At 40.7% G+C, this 18,985-nt stretch overlaps 2 pseudogenes across 2 annotated transcripts in view; both read right to left on the bottom strand.

Annotated features, from left to right (window-relative positions):
• Positions 1-5,686, bottom strand: part of LOC311621775 — a 28,535-nt pseudogene extending 22,849 nt beyond the window's left edge. Inside the window, exons 1-2 of the transcript in view lie at positions 5,682-5,686; positions 2,202-2,279 (exon numbers count right to left, since the gene is read on the bottom strand). The product of the transcript in view is annotated as an uncharacterized misc_RNA (transcript). The remainder of the gene's footprint in view (positions 1-2,201; positions 2,280-5,681) is intronic.
• Positions 5,687-15,177: 9,491 nt separating this feature from the next.
• Positions 15,178-16,080, bottom strand: LOC311621774 (neuroguidin-like; annotated as a pseudogene). The gene has a single exon. The product of its transcript is annotated as a neuroguidin-like (transcript).
• Between the last annotated feature and the right edge of the window lie 2,905 nt (positions 16,081-18,985).

The raw sequence follows: 18,985 nt of genomic DNA, 5'->3' as shown, positions 1-18,985 counted from the left end.
AGTTCTTATCTGACATGACGAGGATGACAGTTAGCTAAAGCAAAAAAAAACAAAACAAACAAAAAAAAAAAAACCATTCATCAATAACTTCTCTAGGTTTTTTTTCTTCACATCCAAGTCCACTAATGAAAGTCTGTTCCATCATTCTGGCATGTAGTGTCCATAACACATGATCTACTGTTTCTACTATCAGTTACAGGAGAACCTAAAGTTGTTTGCAAGGTAATCTAGGCACAGAAGACCTTGTATGCCTTTTCTCCAGAACATTTACAGTTCTCATCACATTAGATTTGATGGTCATTCTTTTTACAACTTTTCTTTATCAAGACTCTCTAAAGCATTCAACTTAGTTTTCATAGAAATAATGTTCATTTCAGACTTATATTTCCTAAGTTTATAAAATATAAATGTAATTAAATCTTGTAATTATAACAGCAAGGGCATCTGACATGAACAGATGTGAAACAAAAAGTGTTGACTTGTGATAAGAGTAAAACTTATGGGCACAGAAAAGCATAGGTGTTCTCAAGAGCAGCCAGTTAGTCAGAAGCTACAACACACCGTGCACATAAGAGTTTAGAGGGAATGAAGGATGGCAGGTGATCAGAAGACTCTTTTACAAGACCTGCTGCATTATGTCCCCAACATTTCCCACAGTGCCTGACACAGAAGGCTATAAATAAATATTGTAGAGTCAAAGATATCTACCACAGCCCTAACCAGTTTAGCTCAGTGGATAGAGCATCTGCCTGCAGTCTGAAGGGTCCCAGGTTCGATTTCAGTCAAGGGCATGTACCTTGGTTGTGAGCACATCCCTAGTTGGGGAGTGTGCAGGAGGCAGCTGATTGATATTTCTTTCTCATCGATGTTTCTAACTCTTTATCCCTCTCCCTTCCTCTCTGTAAAAAATCATAAAATCACAAGGCTGGTTGGTGTGAGGCTTGATTGAACAAAGCATTTGGTCAATGGTACCCCTCCCTTTCCAACTGTTTGAGACATTTCATTTATTTGGACTCAGACACATTAAAAAATGATTTGAGAGCTGTAGTATGTTTATTGAAGTTACTTCTTGTTAATTTATTCATATTTTAAAAGTGATTTGAATTACTTACTTTTCTGGGCACTAGGGACACAAAAGTAAAGATGTGGTTCTGAACTGTAAGGAACCATCTTGCTCATTATTGTAAATATGACTTAGCAACAAAACCCTGAACCAGAAAAGGAATTTTATAAAGAGAAAATCAAGGAACTGGATTGGCAAAGTTTTCCTCCATTTAAGTTGCATTAAAAAAAAAAAAAAGAGGTCATGTATGCATCTATGCATAACCCATGGACACAGACAATAGGGTGCTGAAGGCCTGGGGAAGGGGGGGGTGGAGGCAGGCTGAATGGGGTCAAGGGGGGGGGGAAGGGAGACATATATAATACTTTCAACAATAAAGAATTATTTTTTAAAAGAGGTCATATAGTCAAATGTTGCTACAGGTCTAATAATGTGCTTCTCTTATAACATATGACTCTCTAATCTGTAAAATAGAGCACATACCAGAAAATATTTCCAGTCCAGCCAGCATGGCTCAGTGGTTGAGCATTGGCCTATGAAACAGGAGGTCATGGTTTGATTCCTGAATAGGGCACCTCCACGGTTTGCAGGCTCAAGACCCATGTGGGGTGCGCAGGAGGCAGCCAATCAATGATTTTCTCTCTCCCTCTCTCTTCCTCTTTGAAATATATATATATATGTATTAATGTTTCAAATCAGGTGAGTTTTATAGCTAATCTAAAACACAGATCTACCAAAGAACATAACTTCTCCTTGTCAGCATTCACTTTTTAAATTTTTTTAATTCTTGCAATGTCACAAGCAAAGGTCAATTTACATTATCCAGTGCAATAATGCAAATTGCAATATGTAGGACATGAAGCTATCTGAAATATCATTTTGGTTTCTGATATTTAACACTGTTGTAGCATTGGCTGTGTGGACAGAGGGATAAAAAATAATGGTGTCCTTTCAGAAGCAGAGAAATAGTTATGACTATCTTACTATGTTTAGTTCTCTAATTCCCAGTGGTGCCTCTCATGATTATTTTTAAGATACGTGATTTGTAGTGGCAACATAACTGAGATATGGAGACTCTCATAGGTCCTGCCTCCATGTGATATTTTGTAGCTAGTATTTGAATAAATATACTACTTACTGTTGACTAAACTTCAGTAAGTCTGCATCAACCATGTCAGCTAGCAGCAGGTTAAACAAGGAAGCTTGCACAATCACCCTAGAAACAATTTTAAAGTACACAGATGAACATTTTATAACTAGGAAGCACAGATCAGAAGGAAAAATGAAGTACTATATGAGATAACAGTAAAGATATATTAGGCACATACTTAACTACTCCTAAGTATTATATATTTATATATAAAATATAGTTATTTTACAAATGAAATACAGCTGAGTTTCACAGATCATAATTCTAGAAGTCAGACATCAAAAGATTGGCAGAACTTAACAAGGAGAAGCAGCAAAGGAGAAAGGAAGTTTGCAGAGCATCAGCTCCAGCATTTCAGAGCCACATAAGAAAGTGATACAAAGAACTCCCCAAGGAACCAGGCTTCTAGGAGAGCAATCTAAATCTTTTGGTTGGAGAATGGGCTGATGAGATGACACCATTGGTGTGGAAGAAATCAGAGGCTACTGAGGCCTAGTAGGCCCCCAGGAACCAGGGTCAGGATAGGACATCATATGAAGCCTCAAGAGGCTCCTGAAACTATCTATAGTCCAATACCTTTACAACAGCTTGCAGAATGTAGTCGGAGTTGAGCTTCACAGAAAGTCATCCTGAGAGGAGATCCCACCCATGAACAAGACAACAAAAATCAAGACCCATTTACAATAGAAAAGCTCAAATAACCTACAAAAGGGACACTTCTAGAGTATCCAGCTCAGCAGTTCAAATTACTGTGTCCCACGAGACAATTACTACAAAAGGCCACCTCATAAAGCATGACCACTTGGAGTCATAGAAGTTTTGTCTAATACATAAAGTAAACTCAAAGATACAACTAATATGGGGAGACAAAGAAGCAACCCCTAAACGAAAGAAAAGGAGAAATCTCAAGAAAAACAGCTAAATGAAATGAATGTAAACAATTTACCAGACATAGAATTCAGAGTAATGGTTATAAGGATGCTCAAAGAACTTAGTGAGAACTATAAGGAAATTAATGGGAACTATGTTAGCATGGAAAAGGACATAGAAACCATGAAAAAGAACCAGTTGGAAATGAAGAATACCATCTGACATCAAGGAAATACTGGAAGGAATTAAAAATAGACAGGATGAAGCAGTGGATCAAATAAGCAATTCAGAAGACAAGATAGAAAAACACTCAACTAGAGCAGAAAAAGAAAAAAAAATTAAAAGCGCAAGGATAGTTTAAGGGAACTTTGGGACAATGTGAAACAGAACAACATCTGCATCTGCGTTATAGGGGTGCCAGAGGGAGAAGAAAGTGAGCATGGGCTACTGAAGCTGTTTGAAGAAGTGACCACAGAAAATTTCCCTAACCTGGCAAAGAAAAATATCAAATAAATCCAGGAAGTATAGAGTCTCAATTAAGATGAACACAAGGGAACCCACACTGAAACACATCATACTGTAATTAAAATAGCAAACATTAAAGACAAAGAGAGAATCTTACAGACGGCAAGAGAGATAAAATCAGTTACCTACAAGGGAGCTCCTCTAAGGCAGTCAGTTGAGATCTCAACAGAAACACTATAGGCCAGAAAAGAATGACATGAAGTATTCAAAGTAATGAAAAGCAATACTCTGAAACCAAAACAATTTTATCCAGGAAGGCTATCATTCAAAATTGAAGATGAAATAAAGAGCTTCCCAAAAAACAGGCTAAAGGAGTTTATTACCACCACATCAACATTCCAAGAAGGCTAAAGAGACTGTTGTAACAAGAAGCAAAATAGAGGGGTAAGAGGGGAGTAGAGGCATAAACAATAGAAGTGGCAATAAATAAATATCTAACAATAATAACCTTAAATGTAAATGGATTAAACACTCCAATTAAAAGACATAAGTTAGCCGAATGGATAAGAAAATATAACCCATATATATGCTGTCTACAGAAGACCCATCTCAGAACAAAAGATTCACATAGCATGAAAGTGAAGGGATGGAAAAATTTTTCTATGGAAATGGAAATAAAAAAGTGGGAGCAGCAATACTTATATCTGACAAAATAAACTTCATAACAAGACACAAATAAAATCTCTACATAATACTAAATGGATTGATCCAACAAGAGGATATAACTCTGGAAAACATATATGCACACAACATAGGAGAAACTAAATGTGTTTTTTAATTTATGGAGGACTTTAAGGGAGAGTTACACAGCAATAGAGTCATAGTAGGGAACTTTAACATCCCACTGACATCGCTGGATAGATCTTCCAGATAAAAAAATCAACAAAGAAACAGCAACCTTAAATAACACATTAGATCAGATGAATTTAAAAGCTGCAGAATAGACAGTCTTCTCAAGTGTACATGGAACATTCTCAAAGATAGACCACATCTCAGTATACAAAATAAGTCTTTACAAGTTCAAGAAGATTGAAATCATATCTAGCATCTTCTTGGATCACAATGGCATGAAACTTGAAATCGACTGCAATAAAAAAAACCCTCACAAACATTCAAACACATGTAAGTTAAATAGCATATTATTAAACAATGAATGGATTCCTTGGTAAAGGAAGAAATCAAAAACTTCCTGGAAACACATGGAAATGAACACACAACAACCAAAATCTATGGGACACAGCAAAAGCAGTCCTGAGAGGGTTCATTGCATTACAGGCCTACCTTAGGAAACTAAAAAGAAAAAAGAAAAGAAGGGGAAAAAAAGCTTAAATAAACAATATAAACCTACAACTAAAAGAATTAGAAAGAGAACAATAAGAAAAGACTAGAGGAAGTAGAAAGAAGGAAATAATAAAGATCAGAGTGGCATCAAAAATAAATGGCATAGAGAATAAAAATACAATGCAAAAGATTAATGAAATCAAGAGCTTGTTCTTTGAAAAGATAAACAAGATTGATGAACCTTTGGCCAGACTCATCAAGAAACAAAGAGAACAGACCCAAATAAATAAAACCTGTAATGAAAGAGACAAATTAACCACTAACATCATAGAAATACAAAGGATTGTAAGAAAATTCTATGAACAACTATATGCTAACAAATAGGACAACCTGGAGGAAATAGTTAAACTCTTGGAAACATGCAATCTTCCAAAACTCAATCAGAAAGAATCAGAAAACCTGAATAAGTCAATAACAACTGATGAAATTGAAGCAGTAATCAAAATCCATCCAGCAAACACAGTCCTGGACAGAATAGCTTCACACATGAGTTTTACCAAATATTCTAAGAAGAACTAACACCTATCCTCCTCAAACTGTTCCAAAAAATCCAAAAGGAATGAATACTCCCAAGCTCCTTTCACAAGGCCAGAATTTTCCTAATTCTAAAACCATATGAAGACACAACAAAGAAAAAGAATTACAGACCAATATCCCTGATGAACATATATGCCAAAATCCGCAACAAAACATTAGCACACCAGATCCTACAATAGATTAAAAAGATCATACGCCATGATCAAATGGGATTTATTCCAGGGATACAAGGCTAGTATATTCACAAATCAATAAATATAATAAGTTACATAAACAAATTGAAAGACAAAAATCACATGATCATATCAATAGATGCAGAAAAACATTCAACAAAATCCAGCCCCCATTTATAATAAAAACTCTCAGCAAAGTAGGAATAGAGAGAATTTACTTCAATGTAATAAAGACTATATATGACAAACCTACAGCCAACATCAAACTCAGTGGGAAAAAAATTAAAAGTGTTTAATTTAAGAATAGAAAAAAGACAGGGATATCCACCATTACCACTCTTATTCAATATAGTTCTAGAAGTCCTAGACAAAGCAATCAGACAAGAAGAAGAAATAAAAGGCATCCAAATTGGAAAGGAGGAAGTAAAACTGTCATTATTCATAGATGGTATGATAGTGTACATAGAAAACCCTGAAGGCTCACCAAAACACTGAAAGATTTAATAAATAAATTTGGCAAAGAATAAAAAATTACCATTCAGAAATCAATGACATTTTTATACACCAGTAATGCACCCTCTGAATAAGAAACTTTAAAAATCCCATTTACTCCTAGCAAGCATGGCTCAGTAGTTCAGCATTGACCTATGAACCAAGAGATCACAGTTCAATTCCCAGGCAGGGCACATGCCTGAGTTTCAGGCTCAATCCTCAGTATGGGGCATACAGGAAGCAGCCAATCAATGACTCTCTTATCATTGATGTTTCTACCTCTCTCTTCCTCTCCCTTCCTCTTTGAAAAAAATAAATATATACTTAAAATAAATGAAGAGTTGTTCTCAGCAAAAATAAAATTGCTTCTCATTTATAACACCCATTGAAACAGAAAACTAATACTGTCTCTCATAGTTAGAAATAATTATTATTCATTAAAATTGACTAAGGATAATAATATCCCATAAATAACAAAGAAATAGCTATTATTCCCTACAAAACAAACAAACCAGAAAATGGTTTCCAACATTTTTATTTTCACACTAATATGAAGAGGTTTTACTAAAACCAGCCATCTGAAAGAATCCATCACTAGAAATAGTCAGCATTGCTCTATGTTAATGTGAATGGTCCAACTCAAGTTTAAAGCAAATCTGAATTTTAAAATTTGGGGTGAAAACCCAGAATTTTCCTAGCACACAGGAGGCAAAACAAGCATTTATTGAACAAATGAATAAATATTTCAATATTTTTCTTACTGTAGTATAAGTCTGAAATGAACTTTTACCCTAAAATCAAACACTAGAGATAAATAATAGTTTATGATTCTATCTACATTTCTTCTGGTTTTGATGCCACACCTGATCTTATATCTTATATAATAAAGAGATAATATGCAATTTGACACTCACAAGATGGCTGCCCCCATGTCTCACAAGATGGCTGTCCCAATGTCATCACAAGATGGTTGCCCCCACATCATCACAAGATGGCTGGCAGGGGAGCTCAGTTGGGGACAACCAGGCCTGCAGGGGAGAGCACTTGGGGGCAATTAGGTCAGGCTGAGGGGCACCCCCCAGTGCATGAATTTCATACCTCTAGTATTTTTATAATTCTAAAAAATTTTGTTGAGCACTCATATATTTTTTTCCTGCCTTTCTTGCTACCAATGAAAATGTTCATTATTCTAGACTGAAAAGTTTATGCTAAACATACATATGTACATTAATAAATATTAGAAAATACACTTGGTTTTCAATTTAAAAAGTACATTGCTTAGCCCTAAAAAGTTTTCCCTAACCAAACATGCATACATTACAATTAGAAGAGCATTCTGAGTGATGTAAGTAGAATACAAATGTTCTTTAATACACAAGGGCTTTGTCCCCTTAATGGTTTTTTGCTTACTTCTCTACTTTCAAGTAACAAGAGCTCATTTTCTATATACTAAAACAATGGCTCGCCCAGCTGGCATGGCTCAGTGGTTGAGCATCAACCTATGAACCAGGAGGTCATAGTTCAAATACCAGTAGTGCATATGTGCAGCTTGCAAGCTTGATCCTCAGTGTGGGGTGTGCAGGAGGCAGCCAATAAATGATTCTTTCTCATCATTGATATTTCTCTCTCTCCTTTCCTCTTTGAAATCAATAAAAATATTTTAAACACACACACACACACACACACACACACACACACACACACACAATGGCTCAGTGATTGATGTAATCCAAGGCATTTCTTAGAGTTCTGTAAGAGAAAGGATGAAAAACAACCAGCAAATCCCCTTACATACCTGCATATAATGTTGTACAGTTATACAGCTCACATATTGAAGTGAAGCTACTCATTCTCAATCTCTAATACATAAAATGTACCATAAATGAATAATCTGGGAAATATGTAGCATAGTGGAATGATATTCTGAAATCAGATGTCCCTAGGTTTGGATGCCAACTTTGCCACATTGAACAGCTGTGTGTTCAAATTACTTCACCTAAGAATCTTTTCCTCAAATTCTCTCTGTCTCTCTCATCTAATCAACATATAATATGCTTAATTGTTAGTTATAGTCTTGTATTCAATATGTAAAAAGATAAGAACCAATGATGAGTAATTTAACAAAAATGATGAGACTGCTTTTTCTCTAAAATAAAGCCTTCTACAAACATGTTTTTCTTTACTGAATGAGGAGTTTATAAATAATATTTCCTAGCATAAGTGTTGGTAAACTTATGCCAAAGAAGCCTAAATCAAGATAGAGATAGAGGCAGTGCTGTGTGTACAGTGAGACTAATCAATATTTGCTGTGTTGAGTCTTTTGTGTGGAAGTGTGCACACATGTGTGAGTGTGTGTGTGGGATGTGTGTGTGTGTTGAGTCTTAATAAGTAAGATATAACAATTCCAGAGTGTTGTTTTGTGCCAGGTACCATTTTGAGTACTTTGTATGTTTTAATTAGTGTAATCATCATAGTTCCATTAGTTAGGCACTATTTTTATTCTCATTTTGTAGATGAGAACATTGAGCACAGACAAGTTGAGTAGTTGAGTAACTTTCCCAGGGTCACACAGCTAGTGAGAGAGGAGCCAAACTCCTCTCACACAGACTCCATGCTCATGACCCACTTACTATTCTGCTCTGCAGAGGGGAGTGGATGTGGCCTATTGAAACAGTTATTATAAAGAGCACTTATTCATTCTTTTCTCCTTTTATTTATTCAACTCCTCAAAAGGAAAGCCACTGAAGCAGGGGAGGAGATGGGAGATATCTGTAATACTATGAACAATTAAAAAACATTTTTTTTTTTAAAGAGGAGAGAAAAAAATGGCAGCTGAATAGGCAGATGTGTCCTGTACCTTGTCCCAAAGGAGATAGAAAAAGCAACTAAATTGAATAACATCCACCCGGAATTGGCAAATTGGACACAGCTGGGAAGGGCAGAGAACACCTGGACAAAGGTAGGATCCGGGATCTGTGCTGAAGAGAGACGTGTGACCACCAGGCCAAGAGGGTCATAAGAAAGCTGCAGGGCACCAAGTCTGCATACCTTGGGGACAGGCATAACATCCAACTGTGGGAGGGAGGTCCACAGGCTGCTGGCGGCTGGAGATTCTACTGTAGATCTAAGCCCACAGCTGTGAGAGGCTGCGCCCAGAAAGGTGGCCTGCAGAGCTGCCTGAGCCACGAAGTGCCAGGGGGGAGAGGAACTCATAGTCACGTGGTTGTTTTGCCTTTTATTTTGTCTTCTTTTATTTGCTAAACCCAGTTCATAGGACTTTTCAATTACATTCACCAAGGCTGCTGTGCAGGTGTCGGTACGGATGTGTGGGGTCTGGGGAGAGGCTGTGGAGGAGAGTGGGTCAGGGAGAAGTGACAGGAATCCAGCACTGAGACTTTCCTGACCCTCCAAACTAAGCAGCCATTTTCTCCTGAAGAGCCAGCCCTCCCAGCAGCCTCAAGACAGCCAATACAGTCACACCCAACCTACACCTTGAGCTGCACAGAGGACACAAAGATGAGGAATAGCCCCAAAGAGCCCTCAGGGACTGGGTTGAAGGGAGGCCATTGAGTCCTGAAAAGCTATAAAGCACCACCCCACCTAAAGCCCTGTCAGAAGCAGATGCTTGAGAGATTAAGATTGTCAGCAGGCAGGCAGGCAGGCAAAGCAGGCAGATTGCTCCTGCCTGCTCACAGCCAAGGCTGTGGAGATAGACACAAACAGAGGAGTGGTGGATCACTTGGAACTCCAACATGGTGCTTACTACCTAACTGGAAACTGAGACATGGCAGACAGAACAGGGGAGCGGGGCCTTAAACCAATCCCCAAAGGCCAGCCAGAGGGACTCTGCTCACTTTGCAGATGCCCTTCAAGCCCCAGTGCCACCCCAGGTGTGGCTGGCCAGAAAGGCACTATAGGAGGTTGGCTCCAGGGTGTGTCTGGCCCATCTTGCCCCAGTCCCACCCCGCCAGGCTCCTTCTAATTAATTTACTTTCAATGTACATGAATTCATGCACTGGACCTCCAGTCTACCATATAAGACAAACTAAAAAAATCTGGGTGGCATGGCAGTTTGATATAATACATAGAAACAATCACAAAGGAACAATAATAATGAGGAGACAAAGAAATAATCCCCATACAAAAGAAGAGGAGGAATCACCAGAAAATAAAATAAATGAAATGGAGGCAAGCAATTTGTCAGAAAAAGAATTCAGAGCAAAGGTTATAAGCATGCTGAAAAGAAGGAAAGACAAATTCAACAACATGTGTAGGAACCAAGAGGAAATGAAGAAGAAGCAAGAAGAAATGAAGAATACAATAAAGAACACAATGGAAAGTATCAAAAGTAGTCCAGAAGAAGCTGAGGACTGCATCAGTGAGTTAAAAGATACAGTAGGAAAAAACACCCGAGCAGAGCAGCAACTGAAAAAACAAACAAACAAACAAAAAATAAAAAACAAAACTTAAAAAGCAGAAGAGCCTAAGGAAGCTTTGGGAAAACATGAAATGAAACAACATTTTAGGGGTGCCAGAAGGAGAGGAAAACTGAGCAAGGAATAGAAAACCTGATTGAAAAATAACAGAAAACTTCCCTGATTTTTGGAAGAAAAAGTCACACAAGTCCAAGAAGCACATAAAGTCCCAAACAAGATGAATCCAAAATGACCAACACACATCCCTTCAATAGCTCAGTTGGTAGAGCGGAGGACTGTAGTTGATTTCCAAAATGACCAACCCAAAGACACATCATAGCCGAAACCGGTTTGGCCCAATGGATAGAGCATCGGCTTGGGGACTGAAGGGTCCCAGGTTTGATTCCAGTCAAGGGCATGTACCTTGGTTGCAGGCATATCCCCAGTAGGGGGTGTGCAAGAGGCAGCTGATCGATGACACTTTCTCATCGATGTTTCTAACTCTCTATCTCTCTCCCTTCCTCTCTGTACAAAATCAATAAAATATATATTTTTTTTAAAACACCAAAAAAACAAAACAAAGACACATCATAATTAAATTGGCAAAATCAACAACAAAGTAAGAATGTTAAAGGTTGCCAGAGAGAGACAGAATATTACCTACAAGGGATCTCCTATTAGATTATCAACTGATTTCTCTATAGAAACACATCAGGCCAGAAGGGAATAGAATGAAATATACAAAGAGAAGCAAAGCAAGGGACTGAATCCAAGAATAATATACCCAGTAAGGCTATAATTCAAAATTGAAGGAGAAATCAGAAGCTTCACAGACAAAAAAAGGCTAAGGGAGTTTATTACCACCAAGCCAGAAATGCTAAAGAATTTATGTAAAAAAAAAAAGAATAAATAGAAAGAGAAGAAGAAACACAGGCATAAAGAATATATAATGGAAACAAACAAGTATCAATCTATCTATACTTATAAAAGGGTAATATGCTAATTAGACCTGGACACCTTCCAGGAGACCATCTGGACAAAGCCATGGTGGCAGGGCCGAGGCAGAGGCAATCAGGGGTGATCAGGCCAGGAGGGGAGGGCAGTTGGGGGCAAGCAGGCTGGCAGTGGAGGGCAGTTGGGGATGATCAGACTGGCAGCGGGGCAGTTGGGGGCAAGCAGGCCAGCAGAAGAGGGGCAGTTGGAGATGATCAAGCCAGTGGGGGGAAGGGGGAGGCAGTTGGGGTGATCAGGCCAGCAGGATGAGTGGTTAGGGGCAATCAGGCAGGCAGGCATGTGAATGGTTAGGAGACAGTAGTCCTGGATTGTGAGAGGGCTATCTAATTGCCTTTTTAGGCCTGATACCTGTGATTGGGCTTGAAAGGGGACCTCAGGCCACACACCCCCAACCCCAGCACTGGGCCAGGGGATCTGAGGCTGGGCTTGACAGGGGGCTTCAAGCCATGCCCCCCATCCAGCAGGCTTTGATGGGGGGCCTCAAGGTGCACCCCCATGCTGGGTCAGGGAACTCACGTCACCTCACCCCTGCCCAGAGGGACTTGATGGGGGACCTGAGGATGTGCCCCCAACCCTGGTCTGGGCTGGGGGACCTCAGGCTACACCCCCCCCCCCATTCTGGTACCAGGCCAGGGGACCTGAGGCTCCACCCCCTGCCTGACAGGGCTTGGCAAGGATGGAACTGGCTAGGTCTGTATCAAGCCCAATTGGGGGTGCGGGGGAGAAGGTCTGGGTCTCACACTATTTTTAGGTGCATGTGGGTGGGCGGGGACTTGACTCTGGGTGAGGAAGGTTTTCATATACATTTTACTACTTTTTTTCATCTCTGACACTTCTATTATAGAGAAAGGGCAAATAGCAATATTAAATTGTTTCCTCTAATTAATCCTCTTTTAATGTGCGTGAATTTCATGCAGCGGGTCACTAGTGTGTGTGTGTGTGTGTGTGTGTGTGTGTGTGTGTGTGTGTATATATATATATATATATATATATATATATATATATATATTTAATATGATAATTGTCCCTCAGATTGTTTGACTGTTCAAACAGTTGCTATGACATTCACTGATCACCAGGAGGCAGACACCTGTCTGGAAGATTAGCTGTTACTGGGGTCTGGCCAATCAGGACTGGGAACGACAGGCCAGACATGCCCTGGAGCCCTCCCACGGTCCATTCCTGGCCCTGACAGTGCCCTGGTGAGGTCCCTCAGCCTAGCCTGAACCCTCTTGCATCTGAGACCCTCAGGGGATGTCAGAGGGTTGGTTTTGGCCTAATGCTCACAGACCAGGCCAAGGGAGCACACTGGTGCCCGAATCCACGCACCGGTCTCCAGTAACTAATAACCTTAAATGTAAATGGATTAAATGCTCCAATCAAAAAACACAGGTTAGGTAAATGATAAGAAAACATGGCCCATATATTTCCTGTCTACAAGAGACCCACCTCAGAACAAAGGACTCACACAGACTGATAATAAAGAATAGAAAAAATAATTTTCAGGCAAATGGAAATTAAAAGGAAGCTGGGATAGTAATCTTATCTAATAAAAGAGTAATATGCAAATTGACAATACCTCCGCTATACACACCGGCCACGCCCACCAGCCAATCAGAGCGAGTATGCAAATAAACCCAACCAAGATGGCTGTGGCCACAGAGAGCAGGAGGGAGGTGTTTCCCCAACAATGGAGGAAGCCAAGCTTTCCACCTGCCCTAGCCAGCCTAAGCCTCCACTCAAGGCTACAAAGTTTCAATTATAGAAGGTAAACAAATCCAAACAGAAATGGTGGCAGCCATGGAGCAACCAGGAGGCTTGGCTCTGCTCCAGGCTTCAAAGTTTCAATTGTAGAAGGTAAATAAACCCCAGATACCAGGGCCTCCGCTTGGATCACCAGGGGGGTATGACTGGCCTGCAAAACACCACAGACCCCTCGCCAAGGCCTCCCCACACACCAAGGGAACCCCCACCCTGATCTGGAACACCCTTCAGGGCAAACCAGTTGGCCCCACCCGTGCACCAGGCCTCTATCCTATCTAATAAAACAGTAATATGCAGATTGATCATCACTCCAACACACAAAATGGCTGCCCCCATGTGGTCAAACTCCCAGTGGGGGGGACAATTTGCATATTAGGCTTATATTATACAGGATTATCCACCTTACCTGGGAGGGTGCACAGAAAAGAAACAATGAAGTGGCATCCTTTAGCTAAAGCCAGAGAGAAGAAATAGAAGCAAGCCCTTCATCCTATCTAATAAAAGAGGAATATGCAAATTGACCATACCTCCGCTATACCCACAAGCCATGCCCATTAGCCAATCAGGAGCAAATATGCAAATAAACTGAACCATGATGGCTGCGGCCACAGAGAGCAGTAGGAAGTCTTGGGTTTCCCTGTCAAAAGCTTTCCACCTGCCTTTGACAGCCCAGGCCTTTGCTTAAGGCTACAAAGTTTCAATTGTAGAAGATAAATAAATTCCAGATACCAGGGCCTCTGCTTGGGTCACCAGGGGTGTGGCCAGCCTGCAAACCACCACAGGCCCCTCACTTTGGCCGCCCCATACCCCAAGGGAACCCCCATCCTGATCTGGGACAGCCTTCAGGGCAAACCAGCTGCCCCCCACCTGTGCACCAGGCCTCTATCCTATCTAATAAAAGAGTAATATGCAGATTGACCAGCACTCCAACACACAATATGGCTGCCCCCATGTGGTCAAAGATCCTTTCCCCATGTGGATACAAGATGGCCAGCACAAGATGGCCAGCAGGGGAGGGCAGTTGAGAGGGACCAGGCCTGCAAAGGAGGGCAGTTAGGATGACCAGGCATTCAAGGGAGGGCAGTTAGGGTTGACGAGGCTGGCAGGGGAGCAGTTAGGCATCAATCAGGCTGGCAGGGGAATGGTTAGGGGGTGATCATGCTGGCAGGAAGAAGTGGTTAGGGGCGATCACGAAGGCAGGCAGGTGAGCAGTTGGAAGCCAGCAGTCCTGGGTTGTAAGAGGGATGTCTGACTGCCCATTTAGGCCCGACCCTTGAGGGGTCCCAGATTGGAGAGGGTGCAGGCTGGGCTGAGGGTCACCTGTCCTGTGCACAAATTTTGTGCACCGGGCCTCTGGTTTTAATATAAAGTTCTCTGTTCATTTTAACATAAAGTTCTCCATTCAGTAGTACAAACTTGTATATTTTTTTGTTCATAAGTAAAATCAGTTTTATTAATAGATTTCCACATGTCCAGAGAAAACAGTAAGTTCCAAGGAAAAAACCGACACACAGTGAAATTGGAAGTATCCCAGGATGCCAAAACATATATATATATCCACAATCACTGCCGCTCCAAAAATCTTTATTCTTCCAACCTTCCTTGGGTATCTTCTTCCACTTTTTAAAAAATATATATTTTTAATTGATTTCAGAGAGGAAAGGAGATAGATAGATAGATACATCAATGATGAGAGAGAATCACTGATCAGCTGACCCCTGCATGACCCCCACTGCGGGGGAGGGAGATCAAGCCGGCAACCCAGGCATGTGTCCTTGTCCGGAATTGACCCTGGAACCTCTCAGTCTGCAGGCTGACGCTCCATCCACTAAGTCAAACCAGTGAGGGCTTCTTCCATTTCGTAATAGGATTCTGACCCTCATCAAGATGAGGGTTCCTCTTGTCAAAGCACTGATGTCACTGAAGTGCGTGAGAGAATGAAGCCATGAGTTCATGACATTTTCACATTTTCATCATCCTTTCTCTCGCTTACTGACACTTAAACACACCTTCATGCTCTACTCATAGTTAATCCTGTGTTGATCCTCCTGACTCTGGCGAGTACCTTGAAGATGCGGGTGTCACAGATTTCCTCTGGAGCATGAGTACTGCTCCTTAAGTTCACGCATGGCAGAGCTGCTCAATGCTTGCCTCCTGGCTCGTTCTAGACGCTTCTCCCACAAAATCTCTGTTTCATCATAATATACTGGAACCAAGTGGGTGCAACATATTACTTAACTGCTCTGTTTTCGGATTTCTTCCCTGAAGCCCCACGACTGTCCTTTCTCCGTTTCATCTTCCTCATCCTCAGAGCTCAACTTGCTCATCATATTGCTGGGATGAGGCTTAAAACGAGTGGGTCATTCTCACTAAGGCTGCCTGTCACTATCGTCATGAGCCATTTGTCAATTTAATACTTCAGTTTTTGGTCCAAGGGTCAAAGTTTTTCTAAAACCGTGCAAATCTCCGCCAGTTTCAAAACTGCAGCATGTCCCTGAAGCTCTGAGGCTTTGTCCAGAATGAGATGACTCATCCACAATGTACAGGAGGACCAACTGGCCTTCCACCTCCAAGAGGCTGAGACCCTCTCTGTAGGGTAGGTCCTCGCTTGAACTTTTTTGTCAGATCTTGAACTTGTGCAGTTACAACCATTACCTGCTCCTCGAGACTTTTCAAAAGTGCCACCACTCTCGGCAGGTCTGACTCTAGCACCTTTGTAGGCACCAGCGTCACCATCGTCTCAAACTTGTATTGAAGATGTATTTTTTCTTTTCTCCTGACAGACTATAGTTTTTTCCCAAGGCACATACCTAAGACAGATATAGAAAAAAACACGTTCTGATTCTTGCTCTGATCAATGTTCCTCTTAAACCTGGTGATTGTCTTATTCTTTCAGTGTCATGATTTACTCAACTGGAAAACAGGAAAACGTTAACCAAGCTAGGGTAGGAATAGGTTTATCTTCCTTTTAATCTTGAGGTACTTATAAGATAACACCATGAGTTTCCTGTTTCATCCCTGCCTTACTAGAACACTGGTCTCCACAATCTTTATTGCATCAGAAAACAAACAATTTTCAGATAACTGGAGAGCTGTAAATTGCTTGAATAAGCCTACGGAAATAAGCAGACACTGCAGTCTGCATTGCCCAATTTCTTAGGGAATGGAGGGCAAACCCAGTGGGGGAGAGGGTATGTGGCTCAAAGAGCGGCACTTTGTATTAGGGAAAGAGGAAGAGAAACTGTCCTCCAAGGATAATTCCAGTGCTATGGAAAACAGGGCCTGAGAATCGTAAGTGGTTACTAAAACTATATGCTGACCATGCAGACGCAGACTGAATAAAGAATATTTGCTAATATGTATACTAGATTCAGCTGTAATGAAAAAATGCAAACTTGCAATTTTTTTTTAATTTATTTATTGTCAACATGCAGTGTTTAAACACTTGAAATATACAAGTACTATTGTGTGGATGTCAGCCAACATTTTTGGCTTTCAAAAATTCTCAGATTTGCAAAAGCTGGGAACTACTGGTGAAGACCTCACTCTTGGGAGTTACGTTTCGGGTGAGAAGAAAGATTGAGGCTAGAGGTTACCGGGTTACTAAGAGGGCCAAGAACAAGGGTCAGAAAACCCAAAAGCCAATGTACAAATTTAGCCCAAATTTAGCTTCTTTTCCTTCGTTTCATTTCAGGCATGCTAGAACAAGCAGCACACCACACCCTCTCAGCTGTCCTATCATTAAGCAGAAGGCAGGAATTTAGAAACTCACAATTTTGCAAAGGGTCATAAGCTTGCTGAGTTGAGATCAAATTTTTAAAAATAATTTGAGTTAAGCATCCATCCTGTCTGAAATATGAATTTGGGTATCTTCATGGTTTAATAACACTATGAAGATTCTATAGGCTGAACTTCTTTGTACATGTTGAGAGGAAAAATCTTCCTTATTTCAACTTGCAAAAGAACTATCAATATTTTATTTTATTATAGATTGTCACCCTAATACTTATTTCTGTAAGTAACTGAAAAATCACCACTTACAATTCTTTTAAGCCACCACTGCTCTATAAAGACTCTCCTCACCTGATTTTACTATAGCAACAAAACACAGAACAAGAATATTTTATCTTTACAACCAGGGGCAAAGGACCTCTGGCTCCTGTTGACAACAGAGAGTTTGAAAGTAGCGGTGATTGGGCTGGGCAGGGGCATTAAATACCACCGGGATTGTTATTCATTAACCTGCTACTAAACTAAATATTTGTTGCTGAAGAGACTGACTGTTCATGATTATTTCTAAGCTAAGTAGACTCCAAAAGAATGCTGACGACCCTTCAGAGGCAGGGCTTTCAGCATTGAAAGTTAGCATCTTTCAATGAAGTTTTAGTTCAAGCTTTTCCAGGAAAATAACAGAAACAAAGAAAAAAAAAAAAAACCTTTCCCTTAAATAGTGTCCTTATAAAGAACCCACTAGCACCAAAAGGCTTCTGCCTTTTGGTGCTAGTGGGTTCTTTATAAAGTGGGTTCTTTATAAAGTGGGTTCTTTATAAGGACACTATTTAAGGGAAAGGTTTTTTTTTTTTTCTTTGTTTCTGTTATTTTCCTGGAAAAGCTTGAACTAAAACTTTTTTTCTTTCTTTTCATTTTTAACTATCAGTAGCTTTTAAACTATCAATAACTTTAATTCTCCAGGACTCACTCTCTCTCTCTCTCTCTCTCTCTCTCTCTCTCTCTCTCTAAAGGAAAATGTTAAAGAATGTTTCAGTACACTTCCCCATTTGGGGTCAAAATGAGCTCTGTGTCATGAAGAAAAATCTTGCAGCACAGTGGCTGTGGAAGATGAGTTTCTTAAAGGTCAGATTCAGGATTCTAGCCCTTCAGTTTCCACAAGCCATCATCAGCAAATCTTAATCCAATCACCTCTTTCCAAAGAGCTTCATCTGTAATGACTGACTTTGAAATTAAATGGTTTTAAATTCTTTTCTTTTGGTTTCTGCCAGAATACTGACAATAGGAAAGCAAAGGCTTTACATGGGACCTAGCTTTCTTCATTTTTAACTTAGGAATAAAAAGTAGATCAGGATACCTGGATTCAAAAGAAAGAAATTTGTGCATTTACCATTTCTCTTTTATTATGATTATTATCACCTAACACCATTATTCCTTCCACATCTATTAACTGGCATTCTCTTCTCTCCAGGTGCAATATCAAGACCCCAGAAGCATAACTTGTGACCTCGAACCTTTTAAAAATCGCATTCACAGTTTGTTTTTTTCCTAAGGAGATGGCTTCAACTGCACCCCTTCCAGCCCTCAGGTTCCCAACTGGACCCGGGCAGCCCTTTTAAAGGGAGTGAACAGTTCCCAGAGGGGTAGAGGTGAGGGCTCAGCGGGCTGGCAGCCCTAAACTCCCGACCCACCCTTAACTTCCCGCATCAAGGAGAGCGAATCTGCAAGTCAAGAGACCACAGAGGGCCGCTGGGGAGGTGACCTCGGATTCCCGGCACCGTCCGCACCCTCGCCTGCCCGAGGGACGCCCCACGGCATCAGCCACGCTCGAGGCCGGACTCTGGCCCTCCCGCCCACGTAGCCTGTCCACTGGCTGTCCAGCCGCCCAGACACCCACCGGCGGCGCCGCGCA

Source organism: Pipistrellus hanaki (genome assembly GCF_964339955.1).
Source record: "Pipistrellus hanaki genome assembly, chromosome: 4".
In the NCBI taxonomy this organism is placed as follows: domain Eukaryota; kingdom Metazoa; phylum Chordata; class Mammalia; order Chiroptera; family Vespertilionidae; genus Pipistrellus; species Pipistrellus hanaki.
The sequence above is the reverse complement of the archived record's forward strand: the minus strand, read 5'-3'. Positions and strand labels throughout refer to the sequence as shown.